Here is a 22,816-nt window from a genome sequence, read left to right as displayed (position 1 = left end):
TTTGTTTTAATCCTGCATTATATTTAGTTTCGTATATGACACATTGTAGTCTGTATTGTATACATTTTTAAATACATTTTTGCCACTGCAGAAGGAAATATAACTGCTCTGTTGTGAAAACATTTTTACCTTTGTTGGCTATATCAATTACATTGTATATCATAGACAAGAAACCTACTTAAAATCTTATTCTTGACTTTACTTAGGTAGTTGAAAGTTTTAAACAGTGCTCTCGGATTCTCAGCTGCCTTTTTTGTTTATCACCAGCTGCCAGCTGGGGTGATATGAGAAAAATAATAAAGATTTGCAAGGGGAGGGGAGAACTAACATAAGGACAATCTATTTGCCAATTAAAAACCTGTTTGTAAAATGTGTGCATGGAAAAGCAATACAGAAGAATATGTCAGAAGTGCATGAGAAAATGTATTTGAATGCTTGTGCGTTACTATTATTATTGTTGGTCGCAGTCAGACAGGTGTTTAGATTAGATTTGGCATTTGTATCCACCTATTGAGTCCTTCCCAAGGACTAGGAAAAGCAGATGTTGTTTGATGGTGTTAAATAATAAGCTATCCCAAGTAAAGCTGCCTTTTGCAATTGACTGATCTTGTCAATGCCAAAGATGTTCAAGTGATGCTCCAGTTGTTTTAGGATTGCATCCAAGGCACCTATTACTATTACTATTGGTACTATCTTTGCTCTCTTTTTTGCCATAGTCATTGTACTTCTATTTGCAGGTCTTTATATTTTGTTACCGTCTCCATTTCTTTCTCTTCTCTTCTGTGGTCTCCAGGTAGTGCTAAGTCCAGTATCCATACTTTTTTGTATTTCATGTCAATAGTTATTAAGTTTAGGGTGTTAAGTGGCAGGTGCTTGTCTGTTTGAATTCTAAAATTCTATAGCACTTTAGCTTCTTTATTTTCTGTTATTTTGTCTATTTGTGGGTCCCACCAGGCCTGTTCTTGCTTGCAGGCAAATGGTATTTCTTGCAGATCTTCCAGTGCAGTATTGTTGCTGCTTTATCATGCTGCTGTTTGCAATCAGTCAGTGTGATCTTCTTGCAGCAGCTAAATAGGTAATCCATTGTATCTTCAGCTTATTGTTAATATTATTATTACAAAACTGAATACTTTTATGGAAAAAAACAGATGTGCTTATGAAAAAGAGCTTTGATTCTGATAAGGACTCTGATTCATAGAGTTGAATCATAGTTTTGCAATCTAAAGATGATATAATAATAATAATAATAATAATAATAATAATAGTAACAACAACAACAACAACAACAATAATAATAATGATAATGATAAAGTTGGAAGGGACCTTGGAGGTCATCTAGTCCAACCCCCTGCTCAGGCAGGAAACCCTATACCATTTCGGACAAATGGCTGTCCAGTTTCTTCTTAAAAACTTCTGGTGTTGGAGCATTCACCACTTCTGGAGGCAGGTTGTTCCACTGGTTAATTGTTCTAACTGTCAGGAAGTTTCTCCTTAGTTCTAGGCTGCTTCTCTCTTTGGTTAGTTTCCACCCGTTGCTTCTTGTCCTGTCTTCAGGGGCTTTGGAGAATAGCTTGACTCCCTCTTCTTTGGGGCAGCCCCTGAGATATTGGAACACTGCTATCATGTCCCCCCTTGTCCTTCTCTTCATTAAACTAGACATACCCAAGTCCAGCAGCCGTTCCTTATATGTTTGCAACCGTTCCTTATATGAACACTAGCAAAAAAAAAAAAAAAAAAAGAATGCTCAGCCTCATGGTGTGTGCATGCACACATATACAACTGTTTATACAGTCAAGATGTAGCCTAAGCCAAGAATTATGATGACTGCTAGCTTTTCAGTTTTCTGATTTATTAAACAAATGGTGCTACTGCTAATAGCCTTGTGATATAAAATTAAAATAATAATAATAATAATGCTTACCTAGCAGAAGAGACACTCTTGGTCAAGAATTATATTTCTAAGAGCCCTTTTCCTTCCAACTGACCAACCTATGTGTGCACTTCTCTGACCATCAACAGAATTTGAGTAGCATTTGCTGACAGATCACCAACATTATAATATTAGTAAAAGGAAAAAAGCGGACTGCAGTCCAGGAAAGGAAGCTTATGTAAAAAAAAGGGAGAGAGAACTTTCTGTGAGTCTGCAAGATGTGCAGACGTATCCAGCAGAGATACAAATTTCGAAGTTACTAGTTGAATGAAAGCATTGTTTCAGTTTAAGGCAGTGTACCAAAGTGATCTGTTTTTCTTACTCATTCTCTACGGACTATCGACTTTCTTTTTTTTCCGGACGGCGCTGTTCTGGCTGACTTGTTGTGTGGCAACAGAAAGTGTTGTCCAATTGCCCATCATTGTAGCACTCAACAGCTTCCTTGGTTTCTTATATCTCTTGATTCCATGGCGGGGAAGATGAGAAGGTTGGAGAGGGTAAGGATGGAAACTAGGGGGAAGGGAAATGGGTTTCTTCCCAATTATTCCACTGAAACCACGAGAAGTCAGGGGGTCTGCACACCAGAGAGAAGATTGAGGGGTTAGGGGGAGGAAGGGACATTCTTTCCCTTCCCATCAAAATGGTGAGAATATCAAAAGAGGCACAAATGAAAATGAAAATTTTCATTTTCACAAATGAAAATTTCAGCACAGACCCTGCTGGAAATACCTACCATGAAGAACAGTGGGCATAACAGTGGGCATAACTAACTCCTACTAAATAAACAAAATTATATTCTGTGAGCTAAACCCAACCAATGGTCTTGATAGTAATTATTAATTGCAATCAAGAATCTTGGTTAGGTTTTAAGTCGCAGAATATAATTTTGCAGGTAATTGTTTGGGCAAGTTATCTACATGCAATTATAAAAGCGCCAGGGTCCCTCTGTTGTGAGAGAAATTGTGACTTAGAATGACATGTACGTGCTCATAGAGGTAGTCCTGGTTTAACGACCACAATCGGGAGTGACAATTTGGTCACTAAGCAAAATAGTTGTTATGTGAAATCGTGACTGTGCTTACGGTCTTCCTTCAACTTTCCTTGGTTTTTAAAAATCTGTGAAGGTTGTAAATGCAAAAACTGATTGCAAAGTTACTTTTCCATCACCATCCTACCTGCAAATAGTTGCTAAAGGCAGTTGCTAAACAAAGATTGCCTGCATTGGACATGCCTGCATAAGTTCTGCACATGTCCATGCGTTTGTGTTTATACATAGATTGAATTCATCTACTTATAAAATATAGGTACCAATGAGCATTTAGAGAAATACACTCTGATTTATTACCTTGCCATAATAATTCCTCCTTTCCAAATTGGCCATGGAAATTAAACTTAAAGGGGAATTCCCAAACATTCGGATGAGGCTCAGTTCTGAGCACATGCCAATACTTGCTTGCACTGCCTGTCAAAGACCAGCCAAAATCAGGAAATCCAGACAGTTCAAATGAGTATAAAGATTTATTGTAAGCTGAAACTCTCTACAAGAATCTGAACTACTAACAGTCAAGGGAAATTAGCAGGAGTTAAGAATAGAAAGGAATTCAAGGTGGGCTGGACTTTGATCTCTTGTGGGCGCGAAGGGACTCATGACTGATGACGCGTTTGACCCCTCCCTCCAGCTCAGCCCGGTCATCTCCTACACTACAGTACCTTCCATCATACAGTTGAACAAAGCCAACAAATTTGGAGATTAAATTATTAAGTGAAATTAAGATTTTTTTTTCTTTTGGTTAAAATCATTTAAATTGCTTAACTTTTTATTTTCCCGAGGAGATTTTATTGGGAAGGTGAGCTATTCGTCTTAGAAACACATTTACCTAAAACGTGGATAGTTTTTTGGCATCCCTTTTTTACAGTGCCTAAATGCCCTTGTAGGCTCCCTGCCAAAAGCTTATAAGTTTTTATTAATAAATACAGTTGTTATGCCATAAAAGCCGATGTTGCATTGCACGATACCTTTTTATGATTATTGAACCGTAGACGTTCTTCACCAAAGTGATTTATGCTGGCAGAAAGAGCCTTAACGACTATTCACAAGGAGGGCATTTAAAACAAAGTCGAACTTGGAAACTAGCATCTATCGGGGGATTTGATTGCCGTCAGAGTGTTTAACTGTGAAATCTGCCCAACTTAAATCGTTTATGGAAACTTTGGCTGCATAAGGACTCCCCAAAATTTAGAACTTTGATTCTCTGCTTGGCTTTATAGGCCATCAAGGAATGACGTTCAAACTGTGTTTTTAGAAAAGAAGGACCTTCTAAAGCCGGGGCTCGTTTCCATAAACCCTACCAATTGAAAGTGTTCCAAAAAGCACTTTATGAGTCTTGATCTTATCTGAGTTTCACCTGCAGAGGATAAATATAATCTCTCCCCCTGCCCTGTATTTTCTTTGGCTTTTAACGTTCGGGGCTGAAAATGTCCAACACCAAATCTAGCCTGAGCGTAGAACTGTAACTCCTGCCAGTTTGAGTGAAGGACACACCGAGGGCTGGGGACCTCCGTTTTGTTTGTTTTGGCAGCCTCGTAGGGTAGAAACGGTTTCCATTCCATCCGAAAGCAGTCAAATGCTATTGAAATATTGCACAATAAAAGTCATTCATTATAACTGTCTTTTTGGGCTTTCCGAAAAAAAAAAAGAAAACAAAACAGAAAAAGGCTGACCAGTTTCAAATCTGTGCAGGGGGCAGGAAGTGAGGAGGCAAGAGGTCACTGGAAATAGACCAACACTGAGAGTTTCTCCCCCCCCTCTTTCTGGGTCTCGGTTAGGGAATATGTTTCATATTTTTATTTCCATCACATACTAGATTTCCCTCGAGTTCTCCCAAGACTAGCTCAAGTAGTTAATTGCTCTGTTATGCACAATTTACAAGGTTTAATTACAAAACTAATACATTAACCTTCTGGTCTAAGTGTCAAAGGCAAAGTTATGCCTTCCCCTAAGCCCTGTGGGGCAGTTAAAGCAGTCTTCAGACATCAGCGTGAGTGCGAATTCTGACATTGGAAAAAGACAAGAGGTCTAGTACAGAGCGTGGAGGGAGAGAAAGAACGTTAGAATTATTTAATCATTGTGACATTTCTTTCCTGCATTCTCTTGGGGTACTCAAGTAGATACACAAAGGTTTCCAACTCATTTGAGAACCAAGAGTCTTGTTGGGTAGGGTTAGGGTTGAGAGAAAGGGACTGACCTAAAGTCACTACAACTGTTTAGGAGCCGAGTGGAAGATGGTCTTAGATTTCTCTGCTGCTGGCCTGTTTAAACAATAGCGGGTGTAAATTAAGAGAGACTTGAAGTAGCACCTCCTAAAAAGCTGGGCCCTGGTTATGCTAAATTGGCTTGCTAAATAACAATGCTTGGGGAAAATAGAATGTATATGTGAAAAGCATGCTAGTTTTGTTTTGTGTAACGTATTACGTAAGTCTTGCACTTGATCAGTGTTGTCCTTTGCACAGATTTCTGCATGTGAACTGTTCCGTACTAGGTTTATACTAGGTTATACTGTACTAGGTTTTTCTCTATACTAGGCTGTATCTCAGAATTACAAAAGCAACAATAGATTCAGCCCATTCTTGTTTTGAAATTACCTTGATAGTTGTCTGGTCAGCCCCTCAACCCCCTAATCAGGATGGCATTATTTCCGAACTGATAAAAAGTTTAATGATGCATTAGTGTCATTATATTAAAGGTTTGTACATACAATGGAATTTTTCTACAGATTTTTATAAGTTAATCTGAACACATCTGTCTGTCTGTCTGTCTGTCTGTCTGTCTATATCTATCTATCTATCTATCTATCATCTTTCATTATTTGGACAAATAGTCCAACTACTTTCTAAGAAGTTGGCTGGTTATGGATGCTATCCAAAATCAATATATAGATAACATATTCTGTTCAATTCTAATTGCACTAGCATCTGAAAGGATAAAAGGCAAAGGGCAGAAGGGAATGGGAAAATTCTGCCTTAATGCTCTGATGAATTGCTTCCAATCCAAATATCCAATAGCAGATAAAAGTCCAATCTCTATCCAAATCTGTTTAACTGGAGATACTAATAATAAAACCAGAGGCCGCCTATAAATTCCAGGAAAGCTTTTGATCAACTCTAAGGAAGCAAGGTTGCACGTCAACAGGCCGATATGCAAACATATACATGTTATGAGTTTCAACTGTGTATTGTTAGCTGAATTTAGCCTTGGTGACCCTGAGGTTAGCAACTTTTCCTCGGCAGTACAGTGCAAGTTTTCCTGCATATAAATCTCTCTCCCAGTAGAGGAAAAATGAAACTGCGCTTGAAACAGTTAATGTTCAAAATTCATGTTGCCCTGCTGGCACTCATCCAGATTTTCCAAATGGGAGGCAGATGTTTTTGACTCCAAATCCACAACAGGGAGCGGGAGAGCCTTCAGAAGCTATAAAGCAGTTTCTCAACTTTAGCAACTTTAAAAACAGGTAGACTTCAGCTCCCAGAATTCCCCAGCCAGCATGCTATTGTTCATTTCTCAAAGATGCAGGGGCTTACGGTCATTGGATGGTGTTTTACTTACACGGTTCAGAAATGAATAACCTACCAATTTTCAAATCAAAGGGATCCAAAAGTTTCTAAGTGTTCCGTGAAATTTACTTTATTTTTAAATTTATGCTTCAAGCCCTAATTTTGCCCCTAGCTTTCAATTATTACTTGGACTGAAGGGCTAAACAATAGATGTTAACCACCCCTAAATCATCGTGGGTTCGTTGCTTGGTTATTTACTCTCAATCTTTCTTGATATATTAGCAGGCTGTTTTTGGATGCCAAAGGTGGGTGTACCCGCAGAAGCAAATCAAGACTGATAGATGGATCCCAATCTATCATTCAATCATGTATACCCAGCGTGAACCTCTCTCCCCCACCCACCCAGGTTTTACCTACTGCTCCTCAGTACAAAAACAGTCCAGAGCGTTTCACAGCATCCATAAAACTGAAATGCAAAAGGTGAAATGATTTAAGGTAATGCACATTTCAGACCATCAGAACTGGAATGTTACACCACGCTTTGAAATGAAACGTATTTATTTTGTGTCTTCTGGCAGCAATAAAGGGCTCTGGGTCATTGACTGCTTAACCTACAAAACTAAAACATACAGAAGCTATTTTTTATACAGACAAATATCCTTCCCAAGTCTTCCGAACTGGTAATACCAAAACTAGATTCCTCTCCCCCCCAACCTAGAAATTACAAATCAGAGGTTTTACTAATAGGTTTTTACTATTCTAAAGGCAGCTACAAGCACTACCCAACTTCCTGGACTGGTAAATAAAAACAGTAGCCCTTTCAGCTGTGTGTAAAATTGCAGTGAATCAGGGTGGAGATGAGAAGGTAGCAGATGGAAGAACTTTGATCATAAGTGCCACAAGAATGGCCTTATATCACCTCTAGAAGAGCAAGGGAGAAGACATACTCTATCTATACAGGCAATTGTGGAGCCATATCTTTGCTAACCTTATATACAAAGCAACATGCCCAATAGGGTATTTTACTGATATTTCAAGCAATCCTAAGGTCTACCCCAGTGGGTATGCTATTTAAGGCAATATAATCAAAAGCAGAATTGAGGCCTTTGAACTATGGTGCTGGAGAAGACTCCTGCGAGTCCCTTGGACTGCAAGGAATTCAAACCGGTCAGTCCTAGAAGAGATCAACCCCGACTGCTCTTTAGAAGGCCAGATCCTGAAGTTGAAACTCAAATACTTTGGGCACCTAATGAGAAGGAAGGACTCACTGGAGAAGGGCCTAATGCTGAGAAAGATTGAGGGCAAGAGAAGAAGGGGACGACAGAGAATGAAGTGGCTGGATGGAGTCACTGAAGCAGTAGGTGTGAATTTAAATGGACTCCAGAAGATGGTAGAGGACAGGAAGACCTGGAGGAACGTTGTCCATGGGGTCGCGATGGGTCAGACACGACTTCCAATTAACAACAATCAGCAGTATTTCTCAACTTTAGCCACTTTAAGATGTATGGACTTTAACTCCCAGAATTCTCCAGCCACCATGCTGGCTGAAGAATTCTGGGAACTGAAGTCCACACATCTTAAAATGGCTAAGGTTGAGAAGCGTTGATCCAAAACCTCAGGCGATTATAAGTTGCCTACTCTCCTGTTACACTGTAGCCATGTGCAGTGACATTATGAATGTCATACAAAAATTCTATGTATACGACATAACTTTTTAATGTACTTTCGCATATAAAAAAATATTCTTAGAAATTCCAGCAGAAATCTCTTCTAGCCACTGTCCCCCAAAGAAATAAGGATTATGTGGATTTTATTTTTATTTCTTCATATTAAATGGTAGGTGTTAAAAGAGACTCACTGACATAGCAAGTCAGGCAAAAAAAAACCTGGGATCTAGTAAAGGTCTCTTTGTTACTCTTTAAACCAGTGGTTCTCAACCTTTTTAATGCCGCGACCCCCAACCAGTCGTAAGTTGAGGACTAAACCGGTCGTAAGTCGATGACTAAACCGGTCGTAAGTCGAGGACTACCCAACCGGTCGTAAGTCGAGGACTTTCCCTGCCCGGGAGCGCCGCGCATGCGTGGTTCCGCCCCCTGCGCCGGCCGAGGCGTAGCTGGCAAGTGGCAGAGATGGAGCAGGCCGACCACCAGCTGGCCCAGCCCAAGGGAGGCAAGGCACCCGCCGGAAAAGGGGAAAAAAAATGGCGGACAGCCTTGCTTGGCGACCCCCGTGAAATGGTTGTTCGACCCCAAATGGGGTCGCGACCCATAGGTTGAGAACCGCTGCTTTAAACCCATAGTGAGCTGCGTGCAGATCTTGCTCAATTGAGGCTCAATGCCAATCTGACCCCTGCTATTTTATTTCTCAATGCATCTCATGTCTGTATAATCAAGATTCTTCTTCTAGAAATTGCCTTCAGGGTTCTAGGTGATGCAAAAAAAAAAAAAAAGAAACAAGAATACACCAAAATAGTGGGGAGGGGAAATGGGCCAAGCATAGCTAAACTCATCTACAACGAATGATCAGCTCAGAAAGTGTAAGTTAATTTCTCCACTAAACATGCCCTTGTTTCATTCTATTTTAGCCAGTAAATACTTCATCACACTTTAGCTTGTTACTGTACTTCAGTCTGGTTGCAATTCAATCCAAGCGATGTCTTCTTAGGTGTCTGCTAAGTCAACAGAAGCGTTAAACGGCGAGTTTAATTTCTGAAACTGATGCTAAAGACAATTAGGACAATCTCCGCTTTGATTGCCACAGACCAGCCCTGCTTGGAAAAGGATTAAAACACGTCTGTATTTACCTGAATCTTATCATTTTATTAGTATTTCTTTTTTTTAAAAAAAAAGCAAAAACAAAACTCCCAGTGTGGCGATATAGTTAAAGGTCCAATCACTTAAAAAAAAAAGTGTTTAGAACAGTGTTTCTCAACCTTGACAATTTTAAGGCATGTGGACTTCAACTCCCAGAATTCCACAGCCAGCATTGCTGGCTGTGGAATTCTGGGAGTTGAAGTCCACATGCCTTAAAATTGTCAAGGTTGAGAAACACTGGTTTAGAAACACCCGTCACAGATGCATAAAATTCATGCACAGCTACACATCTTGAGAATGGAGGAAGACAGAACATTTGGCGGTGCCCTGTAGCACCCAAGAGGTTCTTTTAGTACTTTAATGAAGTCCAGTTCAAAATGTTTGGAGACCCCTTTTCAGTGATACCTGCTTGCTTTTAACTCCATTCAACAGTCGGTAACGAGAACCACGCATCCTACAATGGATCAGCCTTGACAGCTAGGTGCAATCTTAAATTTCCAATTACTTCAGAGTAGAACCTATTTGATCGGAATTCCTTTCTCTGTTTTTTTTTTTGTTTTGTTTTCAGTTCACCCACTCTTTCTCTTTACTGCCTTTTGAGGAAAAACATGGAAAGGGAAGAAGTCAACGGTCTATGCCTTGCTTAAAAAACATACAGGACATTTAGGCATCAATCTTAATTTAAGGAACAGGTTGATCCTCCAATAGTTTTCTCATTTCAAAGGTTTTTCGATAGCCGTGGTCACTTCTGTAACCCAGACTGGCTCTTCTATTCCTCTGAATGCGGACGGTGACATGTTGATCTTTTTCAGCATCCAATGCGCAGAAGCTCCTTCGTCTTCCTCTTGGTCCACAAGGGCTACTCACAGCGTGCTTTGAGTCTTGAGGGCCAGCAGATGACAGCCTTTTGGGGACTTTGCAAGCGGACCGTAGAGGGATTTGACTTAAATCAGCAGCAGGGACCTCAACCCAGGCAAGGCCTTCAGCTTCTGCATCTTTCTGACCCCTCATGCTGCGTCTTACTTTTTTTGTTACGTTCCTGTTTCCCCCAAAATGGTTTAAAGCTGCAATATCATCTGCTGTCCAAGAACAAGGTGGCAACTCTCCCAGGTTTCCTCCAGGAATGCCAGTGCTGTTTCCAGGATGGTTTGACTGGGCGCCCTCCGTGTTCAGAAAGGCTCCCCTCGGTTTTCTGCTGTTTCTTGGGTTCCTTTCAAAGTTCACCTCGTTGCTTTCACTCATTGCCTCCGTTGCAAAATCTACGGTGAAAAATGAATTTTCTTTAGCCTCGATATTTTTACCAGGTCCACAGATGTTCAGAAACTCCTCCAGCTGCATTGCTGTCCTACTCGACAGACAGTCCCTTCCTACCACCTGTTCATTTCCATTTAAAGAACTCTTCAGCTTTTCAGGAGAGATTTTTTCAGGCACGTATCCAGGAAGCCATTGTTCTCCATTGTTCAGGGCAAGTTCTCGAAGCTGCACGAATGAACTCGATACGCCACCTTCTTCCTGAGGGCTAGAATGTTGATCGTGGCCCTCCACTCCTACAGCATGAGGTAGACTCTTTTGGTCTTCCGCCATTTCATCTATAAACGTAGCATGCAGGTCACTTAAAGAGTCGTCTAAAACAAAGTTTCAAACCAACAAGTGAGAAGGTGATTTCATCTAGCTGTGCTAGTCTAGATGTAGCACAAGGTACTCAACCCCATTGCTTGTAATATCCTCCTTCTAGCTATAAAATTATTTTGATTTCACCACTAGCTATTTTCTTACTTCTTAAGAAATTGCACGAGAGTTTAACATGTTAGATAGTCTTGTTCTTTTACCAAAGTCAGTTCATTGCAATCGGCCCCTTTTTGAAATAGCTTCCTGCCTTTCTTGTTTACTTTGTCTCTTTTTCTGAAATATTTTATTATCGTAGGCAAGCAGTCCTGGTCATTCTGTACTCGACATTCATTTAGTAGCGAATGTAATGTATATACAGGAAGCCCTTGACTTATAACCATATGTTTAGCAACCATACAATGGTGCTGAAAAAAGCCAGTTCTCGCATTAATGACTGTCGCAGTGTCCTTACAGTCATGTTATTGTGATTCGGACTCTGGGCATGTATTTATGACAGTTGCAGCGGGATTACACCTATCTCCATTTGCAACCTTCCCAGACCAGAAGGGGACAACTCTCCACAGCCAGCTATGACAACTCGCCGTGGGACAATTTAACACTTCAATTTAACTATTTAAAATAAATAAAAAAACAAATATTTTAATTTTTGCCATTCGCATGTCATTCTGTCCCTCCCTCGGCATCCTTTAATGATTCTATTCCACAATTTTTTTGACATTAGCCTAATTCTTGTCCCGCAGCGAGTTGTCTTGTGGTGATTTGTCATAGACAACTTCCCAGACAGCTTCCAACAAGTCAATAGAGGAAGCCAGATTTGCGTAATGACCGCATCAAAATCGGTGGTAAAATCAGGCTTGGCCACATGACAACTCTTTTACAACTGCATCCCTTAGTGAGAGAAGTTGTGGCCCCAATTGTGCTCGTAGGTCAAGGACCACCTGTAATGCATTAGGCCAGGGCTTTTCAACCAGTGGTACGGGTACCCCCTGTGGTACATTGGCACCTGGCAGGTGGTACGCGACCATCCAAGAAAAGTGGTAGCGGGGGAGGGGAATGAGCTGAACTGGTGGCAGCACCGCACAAGCCTGAGCAAGAGACGGCTGCAGCTGCAGGGCTGTCAGGGCTCAGCGGAAGCGCCAGGATCAGTGCCGCTTTCCAGCTGATTAGCACTTCTTCGGGGCTGTCAGGGCTCAGTGGCAGTGCCAGGATCAGCGCCAGGCTCCAGCTGGAGCTTGGCCCTGATCCTGGTGCTTCTGCTGAGCCCTGAAGAAGCGCCGATCAGCTGGAAAGCAGCACTGATCCTGACGCTTCCGCTGAGCCCAGAAGAAGCGCCGATCAGCTGGGATGTTGCAGCATCTCCAGGGTCTTGTGGTTTACATTCAGATGCTTGGCAACTGATTCATATTTATGACGGTCACAGTGTCCCAGGGTCACGTGAAGTGACCAAAACCTGCTGCAACCACCCAGCAGACGGGGGGAATAAAAACCAAACACCCTCCCATCCCACCCCCGCTGCCAATCCTCAACAGAAATGCTCACAATGAAAACCTCGGACAGGAGGAAGAGCGCCGCCGGGTGGGCAGGCAGGTGTATTGCTCGGCTGTGGCTTGGGGGGCACGTTTTTCAGTGCCGTTGTAACTTCGAACAGTCACTAAGCGAACTGTTGTAAGTCGAGGACTACCTGTACTTTATCACGTTTTTGACACCTTGCTAGGCGACTGGTGGTACTCGGATGTTGCCATATCCTAAAAGTGGTACAATGGGTGAAAAGGTTGAAAATCCCCGCATTAAGCGAGGGGTGGGGAACCCTGGCTCTTTTATGACTGGTGGACTTCAACTCCCAGAATTCCTGAGCCAGCCATGCTGAGGAGAAAAGGAGAGATTCCAAGCTGAGCCATGCTGGCTCAGGAATTCTGGGAGTTGAAGTCCACGAGTCATAAAAGAGCCAAGGTTCCCCAACCCTGCATTAGGCTAAGCTATTTTAAATAGACTGGCCCACACATCCTAAGATCTTGTTGGGGGAAACAAATTCACTTATATTATGAAACCTCCATTACCTACGCGTATAATTCACAATTTTTTCTTTTCATTGCTAAATTAAATAAAACCATGATGCTTACGAGAAAGGAGATGCATTTTGGGGGAAAAAACTGCTCAAAAGTAAAGAGAGATGACATAAACATTCCTATTTATCGTAGGTCTAAACTGTCATCCGGAATAGATCTATTGCAATCAATTATAATCTCCACACACATCGGACAGGATTTTCGTTCCTGCCTCTGACGTTTCATTATTTTAACTTTACCTGTGATCTATTCTAACTTGGCAACCGAAGGAGCCTTGTTAATCCACCAGATAAAGAAAAGGTGACGAAAGGCAGCCCGGAAACTTTACGTACCTGAGGTGGAAACTTTTAATGTTGGTGTATTTGGGTAGGAGGAACAAAAGGAGGCATTTTCTGTTATTTCTAGGATCGGACTTAAGAGAGGTTTCTTCGATACTCTCTCGTACGTCCCATAAAATACTTTCTGCTCCTCTTTCTTCTTCCCTCTCCTCCTCCTCCTCCTTTTCCCCACCATTTTGGGTTGGGCAGCCTGAAAATAAATGGGAAGACAGCCCAGAAATCCAGTGCTCAAGATTGCCAATATTTCCAGGCACTTCATTATGGATTCAGAAACCAAATTTACGTATGAAATCAGGCCATGAAGTGGCCTGGGTTTTTATTTTGCTTTCTTCTCTTTTTAACCTTAACACAATAGGGATGAGTATCACATACAGTCCAGTTGACTTGAATTGCAGCAAAGAATATATAGATAATAACAGAAGATATTAAATATTGGTAATACAGGTAGTTCTCCAGTTACAACCGTAATTGAGCCCTGCAATTATTATGATCCTCTTTTACCGTGGTCGTGAACCAAACGTGGCGGTCGTAAAGTGAACCCATTAGTTGCTATTATTTACTTATGATTTATTTATTTATAAAATTTATTGGCCGCCCATCTTACCATAGGGTAGCTCTGGGCAGCCTACAGTTACTTCTAAGCCAAAGCATAAAAAGTTAAAATCAAATCTTACAACCAAAGACACATGGGGAGGGCGGGGCTGGAGTGGTGGTGGGGAGGTGGGATCTGTTATTATTCAATCAACCACCTACATTGTGCTGTTCCCCCACTGGGGCTCCAGTCCGACTCGCAGAGCCACGTTTTGGGGCCCTTATGAAAAGATAGGAGGCTTGGGGTCAACCTCACACCACGGGGCAAGACGTTCCAGAGGGCAGGAGCCACAGCAGAAAAGGCCCTCCTCCTGGATCCTGCCAGCCGGAATTATCGGGCTGACCGGACCCGCAGCATCCCTCCTCGGCCGGCTCAAGTAGTATGGGCCAATCCCAGTAGGGTGAAACGGTCCCTCAAGACAGTTCCTATGCTTACCGTTTTTGCTAAATCGGAATTAAACGCTGGTTTCTGACAACAATGTCATGAATTGCAGTGGCCACAGAGCTGGTTACCGAGTGCCCAAAATGTAGTCACGTGACCATGGGGTGGGGTCCCCCTTGCCCGGAGTCAGAACTGTGAAATTAGGTCATAAGTAGCTGGGGGGGGAGAAACTCTTTGTAACTTTGAACAGTTGCTAAGTGATAGAATGTATAGAGTTGATATTTTATAGAGAGACAGTTCAGTCTAGCAGTTAAGGCTAGAAACCAGGAGACTGAGAATTATAGTCCCACCTAAGGCATGAAATTTGGCCGCGTGACCCCAGTCCAAGTCCCCTCATGGGTTTATTGTTGTGGAGAAAACAGGAAGAGGAAGGAGCGTGAGGTATGTTTGCTGCCTTGAGTTACTTATAAAAATGATAAAGGTGGGATGTAAACAAACAAATCATAAAGTGTTTAACAAATGTATTTTTAAAATATTCTGAACTAGGGACAATGTATGAAACCAACCACCATAAATATCACTATGAGAGTCACCTTTAGGCAAAGATGGACAGCAAATAAGTCAAACAAACAAACAAATGACTATAAACTACATACATCTATAATGTAAATTACTTACCGGATTTTTGGGGGATTTGGTTGAACTTTTGGCTTTTTGCAATTGGTTAAGCTGATTCTGGGCTTCAATTTTGGTCGCAAGATTTTTTCCTTTTACACACTATTGGGAAATATCTATATTAAAAAATGGTCTGCTACCATACAGAAATTATATCTTATATACTGAACTATAAAAACAGGAATAGTACCACACCACTTGGATTTTTCAAAACAGAAGAGATATGCAATAGATTTCATATTCTCATCTATAATAATAATAATTTCAAAAACAGGTATCTGTAAAGTGAATGGAAACTTTCAGCAAAGCTGTTCATTTATGTTTGTTAATCAACTTATAAAATATTCCTTTTTATTTATACCTTCTTTTTAGCAGAGTTTCGAGTGGTTCTAATCAAAGGAGCCTGATGGTCAGGAGAATTATTTTTTCTTTCTAAAGATGAACAAAAGTTAAGTTAGGCACAAATCTTTGGCTCTTATTTCAGCAACATGTATGGTAATTGCTTTATTATAAGCATTTTTAAAATCCAAGAGCAGTTTGAAATAAAAGCAGTTTTTAAATAAGGAAATAAGAGAATGCAAAAATTACATAGCGGTAACGGCTAGGAAAGAACAACATAAGAATGCAGTATGGGATAATGGTTAAAGCACCAGGCTAAAAACCAGGAAATTGTGAGTTCTAGTCCCACTTTAGGCATGCAGCCATCTGAGTGACCGTGGGCCAATCACTCTTTCTAAACTCTAGGAAAAAAGCAAGGGCAAACCACTTCTGAAATCTGCAGAGTTTTGTCAGATGGTCTGCAGGAGTCAAAACTGACACAAACACACATGGTACATACTGTATGCACATGGTACAGCACAACACAAAACAGAGGCTATTCTGTGAGACGAATATTGCTGCAAAACTATCACCGCCAAAAAGCAGTTTCTAAGTTACTGTGCAGAGGGCAGATTCCCTGGTAGGCGGATAGAGTTATCTATTTAATCAATCAGACATTTCAATTGCCAAAGGAACTGAAGGTATATGCAATAATAAAAAGTAAAATAAAAAAACACTCTTCAGGAACCTGACCCTAAGCTGTTTAGAGTTTTATATATGAGCACTAATATTTAGAGTCTGGTTCTCTAGAAAACCAATACTAAAATACAAATTGTAAAAAAAAGAAAAAAAAAGAACACATCTTCACCTTCAGGATCAGAAGATCCAGTCCGTATCGGTGTGGCCATTTTCTCTGATGATCCTTGAAGATCCTTTAACAAGAAAGCAACCTGTCAAGCATCAAGTTATTAAGGAGAAACTTCCTAATAGTGAGGACAATCAACCAGTGGAACGGCTTGTCTTCAGAAAATCGTGGGCACTCCATCACTGGAGGCTTTTAAGAAGAGACTGGACAGTCACTTGTCTGAGATGGTATAGGTTCTCCTGCTTGAGCGGGGGGGGGGGGCTATTCTATTCTATTCTATTTCCCATATTCTATTCTGTTCTATTATTCTATTCTCCATTCCTCTATTCTATTCTATTCTATTCTATTTCCCATATTCTATTCTATTCTATTTTCCATTCTATTCTATTCTATTCTTCTACTCTATTCTCCATTCCTCTATTCTATTCTATTCTATTCTATTCTATTCTATTTCCCATATTCTATTCTATTCTATTCTATTCTATTCTATTCTATTCTATTCTCCATTCTATTTTCTATTCTATTCTATTCTATTCTATTTTCTATTCTATTCTATTCACATGGAGAAGGCTCTTTAATTGACTTCAAGGTATTTATTGAAGATTTGCGAGAGGAAAATAAACGTGCAGTTAATAATTAAACACCAACCTTCGAGCCTTCTGACACGATTTTGACTGGTGTTTTCTTCAGAGCAGAACGAAGGGAGTTGGGAAAGGAATGGCCTTTTCCCACAGGTGTAATAGGTGGTTTGCTTTCATCAAAGATTTCCAAACTCTGCTTTTCTGAAAACCGAACCTTCTTACTGCTAGGTCGAGACGTGTCGTTTCTGCTCAATTCTTTGTCTTCACCTCCACAGTACAACAAAAAGCACATTGCAACACTCACTCCATGATAAGCCACAAATAACTCCACGAAACACGTGTCCATTGCTAAAATAAGGCCATCCCTTTCCTCTGCAGCTTATGAGCAACAGCGTGCTTAAAAATGTGCGATCAGCCTTCATGCTGCATTTGAATTAAATAAACAGTAAACAACTTTTGGACTCAAGTGACTAGAACAGGGGTAGGCAACCTTGGCTCTTTTATGACTCATGGACTTCAACTCCCAGAATTCCTGAGCCAGCCATGCTGAGGGGAAAGGGAGAGGTTTCCAAGCTGAGCCATACTGGCTCAGGAATTCTGGGAGTTGAAGTCCACGAGCCATAAAAGAGCCAAGGTTGCCTACCCCTGGACTATAACTTAGTATGCACTGCATGGAGTAACATAATACAGGTAGTCATCAACTTACAACTATCTGTTTAGTGACATTTTGAAGTTACAACGGCACTGAAAAAACTGACTTATGATCCTTTTTCATACTCAATGAACGTTGTCCCTAAGTCACGTGATCCCTTTTTGCGATCTTCTGACAAGCAAAGTCAATGGGAAAGCCAGATTCACTTAACAACCGGGTGACTAACAACTGCAGTGATTCACTTAACAGCTGTCATAAAATGGGGCAAAATTCACTTAACTGCCCCACTGAGCAACAGAAATGTGGGGCCCAATTGGGTAGTCAAGGACTACCAGGACACGAATTTAACTTAACTAATTCACTGTTATTAAGCAGCCATTTCTAATCTGTCATCATTGAACATATTGGTAGGAACAACTGCAAATGTTGTTGAATATATTTGGAAAGGGGACTGTTTCTAAGAATCGGCGGAATGCATTAACTAGCAAAGATAATCTGAAGTACTAAGTCAGCCTCCAAAACTATTTGTGCACCATTTTCATATTTGTAGCCAATGTTCCGAAAACACAATTCGTGAGACTTGCTATAAAACCAATCATCATCAAAATGGATACCATTGTTGTCTTTGCTTTCAATCAGAAAGAAAATCTACACGCCTTTTTGAATTAAAATAAAGCCTTAACATGCAAGTTCATTCTTACCACTTTCACTCTCTGATATGCCCGTACTTGGAGTAGCTACCAAAGACACACTTGGAGACTCCACAGCGTTCGCTGGTGAGACCGGAACAGCCTGGGAACACACAAGTCCAGTTTCTATTCTGACACGTTATTTTAGTTTGCATAGATGATGAATGACCGTCTCTAGGTTTTGGGGCCTGGCCGTTCAAAAGAATGCAGAAAAATCCTTGGGAGTGGGGGAACTAGAGAGGCTGCTGTGCTACCAACCCATCTGCTACTGGTTTGGCTTCTAAGATGAAGGCTATAGGAAAACTTAAGAGAAAGACATTAAAATCCGCTTCATTTTCTACCACTTCTATTCCGTGGAATAACTGAGAGTAGATATTTGATAGGCTAAGAAGAAACACAGTCCAAATGGGTGCTGTGCTCAATGGATAATAAGCATGGACGGGAATCAGCTGGCCAACTCCTGAGAGGGGTTTGACAGGCAGACTGTATGAATTCAAAGGGAAGCAATTGCAATATCACTACTCTTTTATATAGTCTGAAGCTATTAAGAGTCTATCTATAACATACTGTATAAGGAGCACAGTTGGCAAAGTCATCCAATGATACCTCTAACTCTACAGATATCTATAATTCATACCTTAGACATAACATTTGTGCCAGACAGAAGGGGTTTCCTTGATGGAAATCTGGGACTGTGCATCTGGATATCAGCTGAAATACCATCTCCGTTCATAAATTTATTATATAAGTTTTCTTCGAAAGCGTTGTTCGTATCCTCTGGTGACCATGTCTGGCTCAACGCTGATCGCTCGTGCAGTCTTGTGTTTGCTGCATTCAACACAGATGCAAACATTACTAAATAATGTCCACTGTAAAGGACTGAGCTATTTTCAGTGATACAAGCATTTACAGTGCAACTCATCATTCAGTTTCTCTCACTGCAATATCCTTCACTTCCCCCAAAAAAATCATAATTTAAGCCAGAAAACAAAACAAAACACTTTGGCTAAAATATTCTGTACTTCTTTAACAAACCTTCTTTGCTGAATAATAAAATGCATCTTATAACTGAGATTTGATGTGGGTTACTTACAAACAGAGTGAATATGGATGGCCTTTTCTTCCGTTTCTTCGAGGGCTTTAAATGAGGATTGGAAGGCAGCTATTTTGTCTTTCAGCAACGTGTTCCGATGTTGAGAAGGGCTGGACTGTTCAAAATACAAGGAAATATCCAAACAGGTATATTACAAAATGGTTTTTTCTTTTCCCCTACTTCCCCATGTCATGGCAAACTTGAGAAGTCTGTAAACAAATTTCCATATGTTGAACCATATGGAGGTTTGCACTATATACAACCAATCCAAATAGTTAAGTTTTATTTCAGTATGTCACATTACTTACTCAAAGTCTACTTTATATACATATACATGTATGTATGTATGTATTTATGATAGATTTTAAACAATTGTTGATTGAATGAGCTACATTTTGCTGGCTTCATTTGCAACAGGGCTCCCCAACCCCCAGTCCATGACCCAGTGATGGGCTACAGCCCGTTTGGAACCGGGCCGCAGAAGTGGTGGGTGAGCGCACACATGCAAAGCACTTGCACTTGTGATAGCAGTGGTGCATGCATCCCCATTCCCCATCCCACCCTGCCACTGCCGGTCCACCAAGCCAGAAAGGTTGGGAGACTTCTGACCAGTAACATTGAATTATAAGCCATAATACAGGGGTAGGCAACCTTGGCTCTTTTATGACTGGTGGACTTCAACTCCCAGAATTCCTGAGCCAGCCGTGCTGAGGGGAAAGGGGAGAGGTTTCCAAGCTGAGCCATGCTGGCTCAGGAATTCTGGGAGTTGAAGTCCACCAGTCATAAAAGAGCCAAGGTTGCCTACCCCTGATATAGACCATTATATAGATATACATACAGATATACACACACACATATGTATGTATATATGTACTTATTTATTTATGGGAGACAGATTTTAAACAATTGTTGGTTGACAGTCTACATTTTGCTGGCTTCATCTACAACATCAAATTATAAGCCATGATATACAGACCATTAGAGTTAGATTCATATGTTATTTTAAGAGAAAATTGAACAACGCAAGTTATGGCTTTTTACAAAACCCAAAATCCAGCCAGGGAAGGATAAAATGCAGTTAGATACTCCAGGACTTCTGAAATGCCTCTCAGTTCCAGAGCAACAAGGGATTAACTCCTGTCAACACCTACTTGGAAAAGGGAGTAGAAGACCTCCTGCGTGGAAGCAAATACACCATCGCCACCCAGTGGTAAACCAAAAGTTTAGTAATCCACCAAAATCTGAATTTGCCTCAATCAAAACTCCAAAAGAGCTCCCTGTTAAAGTCAGCAATTGAATTTTGAAAGCATGAAAAGCTTTTAGCCTTTGCTAGAATTCAGACACGAATCAATACTTCTTTGAAAACACAGGCTTTCAAAACGTTTTGTCTAAATAGCCAAACTAATTTTTTTTCTCCAACTGGACCTGATTCTATCATCCAAGTGACTCAGTCCAACGTGGATAGAGTTACCTGATCTGGGCTACAAAAATCTATTTCCTTTCCTATCTAGCAGTCATCTGGAGTTTTGCATCCCAGATATTAATCATTTTGACCTGAAACATTTTTTTGCATTCTGCCAAAAAAAAAAAAAAAAGTGTAATGTTCCTATTCTGAGTTCCATCACACTCACCTGTGACAAAGTTTCTTGCACCTTCATTCTCCTTTGCCGAGCAATATATCGGATGAGAGAATCGTTTTCTGGAGAACCTCGTGCTCCAATTGTAGACCGTCGTCTTAATTTTTTCAATATGTTTTTGAATTCTTCTAAAATAAAGACGGGCGATAAGAAACACCCAATTAAGATAAAACAGAAAAAGCCATTTGAAAACCCACTTTTATTGAGGGAAGACCTTTAGTATTCTGCTTCATTTGGGGATGGTCAGAGTTAAAATAGCCACAACAACAACAACATTCTTACTACTTTTCCTACTTCAGTCAATCCTTACGTTGTGGAGGTCTTGGTACTCTCTGAATTTAGGCGTTTGTTTGGAGGCGTTTCAATAGCTTGCCCTGCCAGTGAGGTTAAGGAGATTAAGATTAACTCTGGACAGACTCAGTCACAATTCCAACTGGGCAACTATGAGCATCTTAGACCAAGCCAAATCTTAAATCAAGCCAAACTGCAAGAATCTAGACCAGTGGTTCTCAACCTATGGGTCGCGACCCCATTTGGGCTCCATCGACCATTTCACGGGGGTCGCCAAGCAAGGCTGTCCGCCATTTTTTTCCCCCTTTTCCGGCGGGTGCCTTACCTCCCTTGAGCTGGGCCAGCTGGTGGTCGGCCTGCTCCGTCTCTGCCACTTGCCAGCTACGCCTCGGCCGGCGCAGGGGGCGGAACCATGCATGTGCGGCGCTCCCGGGCAGGGAAAGTCCTCGACTTATGATCGGTTTAGTCCTCGACTTACGACCGGTTGGGGGCGCGGCATTAAAAAGGTTGAGAACCACTGATCTAGACAATTAGTGGAAGCTTGGTATACAGACAAATCATCAAAACAGTAGACACATAGAGATATGCCATATTCACACACCATTCAAAAGGGAGTTAAAATACCTAGGAACGAAACAAAAAAAAAACCTAGACAACATCCCCTTCAGCAGCCTACATTCAGATAAGAATCTGATTAGGGATCAGCACCAGACAATCAAGCAGAAAACAGTCCTCTAATCAAGGAACTATGAAGAAAGAAACTGCATCCTCATTGGCAGAGCAAGCTATTGAATATATAAAGGCAGCAAAGCCCACACTCATTCACACTGAGGACATTACCTAATTGGGTAATAAAACATCTACAAGCAAATAACCGAGCTCAGAGAGCATGAAGGACCCCAATTTGTCTCTTCTATTGGAATCCTAATTCTGTTGCATGGCAGAGGTAAGTTATGAACATACTATTCTTCAGAATGCCAGCTGCTTGATGTTATTTTCCAAACCATCCCTGATGGCCATAATCCTTACCTTTATTCTGGCTTGTAAAATAATCTGGCGTAATTCTACAATCAACTGCAGTACTGTCAGGAAAGCCTCTAGATGGTGTAACTGGGTTGTTTGCGATTTCAACATTTGTATTCTCTTCTGATTTTCTCCTGGGAGTTGTTAAATCATCTCTATCATTCACGACGTTAGGGTGATTGTTTATCAGAGTGCTTCCCAAACTCTCGGAGACGACAGCGCTTGTACACACATTTGCTGCTGGAGCATCTGATGAACCACTTGTGAAGAGAGAATCCATCTTCTTCATGCTATTGATTGAGTTTCTACGCCTCAAATATAAGTTGTGTTGTGTATTACAGCACTCGGAAAGTACCTTTTTAGTATTCTGATTCTCCATTGGGAATGCCTTTGCTGCTGCCAACTCATCAGTGATATTGCTGCTTTCTTGAGAAATAGTTAGGTCTTTTAAGCAATATTGTACCACAGAAGTCTGGATATCTTTCTTTTGAAAGAAAAGGATAATGTTAGACGAGGCAGATAACTAGTCCTTTGCCTGGTTACCTATACAGCACATGGCCTGCTCCATGTTTAATAGTCTTCAAGCTTCTTAAGCTTAGGAAGTCAAAATTCAACAAGGCATAGAACAAGCACAATTCCCCATCCTTTCCTTTTACTCTCCAGAAAACCTCCCCGGGGTGGGTCAAAGTTTC

This window comes from Protobothrops mucrosquamatus, unplaced genomic scaffold (genome assembly GCF_001527695.2).
Source record: "Protobothrops mucrosquamatus isolate PMUCROS unplaced genomic scaffold, P.Mucros_1.0 scaffold754, whole genome shotgun sequence".
NCBI classification, from domain to species: domain Eukaryota; kingdom Metazoa; phylum Chordata; class Lepidosauria; order Squamata; family Viperidae; genus Protobothrops; species Protobothrops mucrosquamatus.
This window is presented reverse-complemented; position numbering follows the sequence as displayed.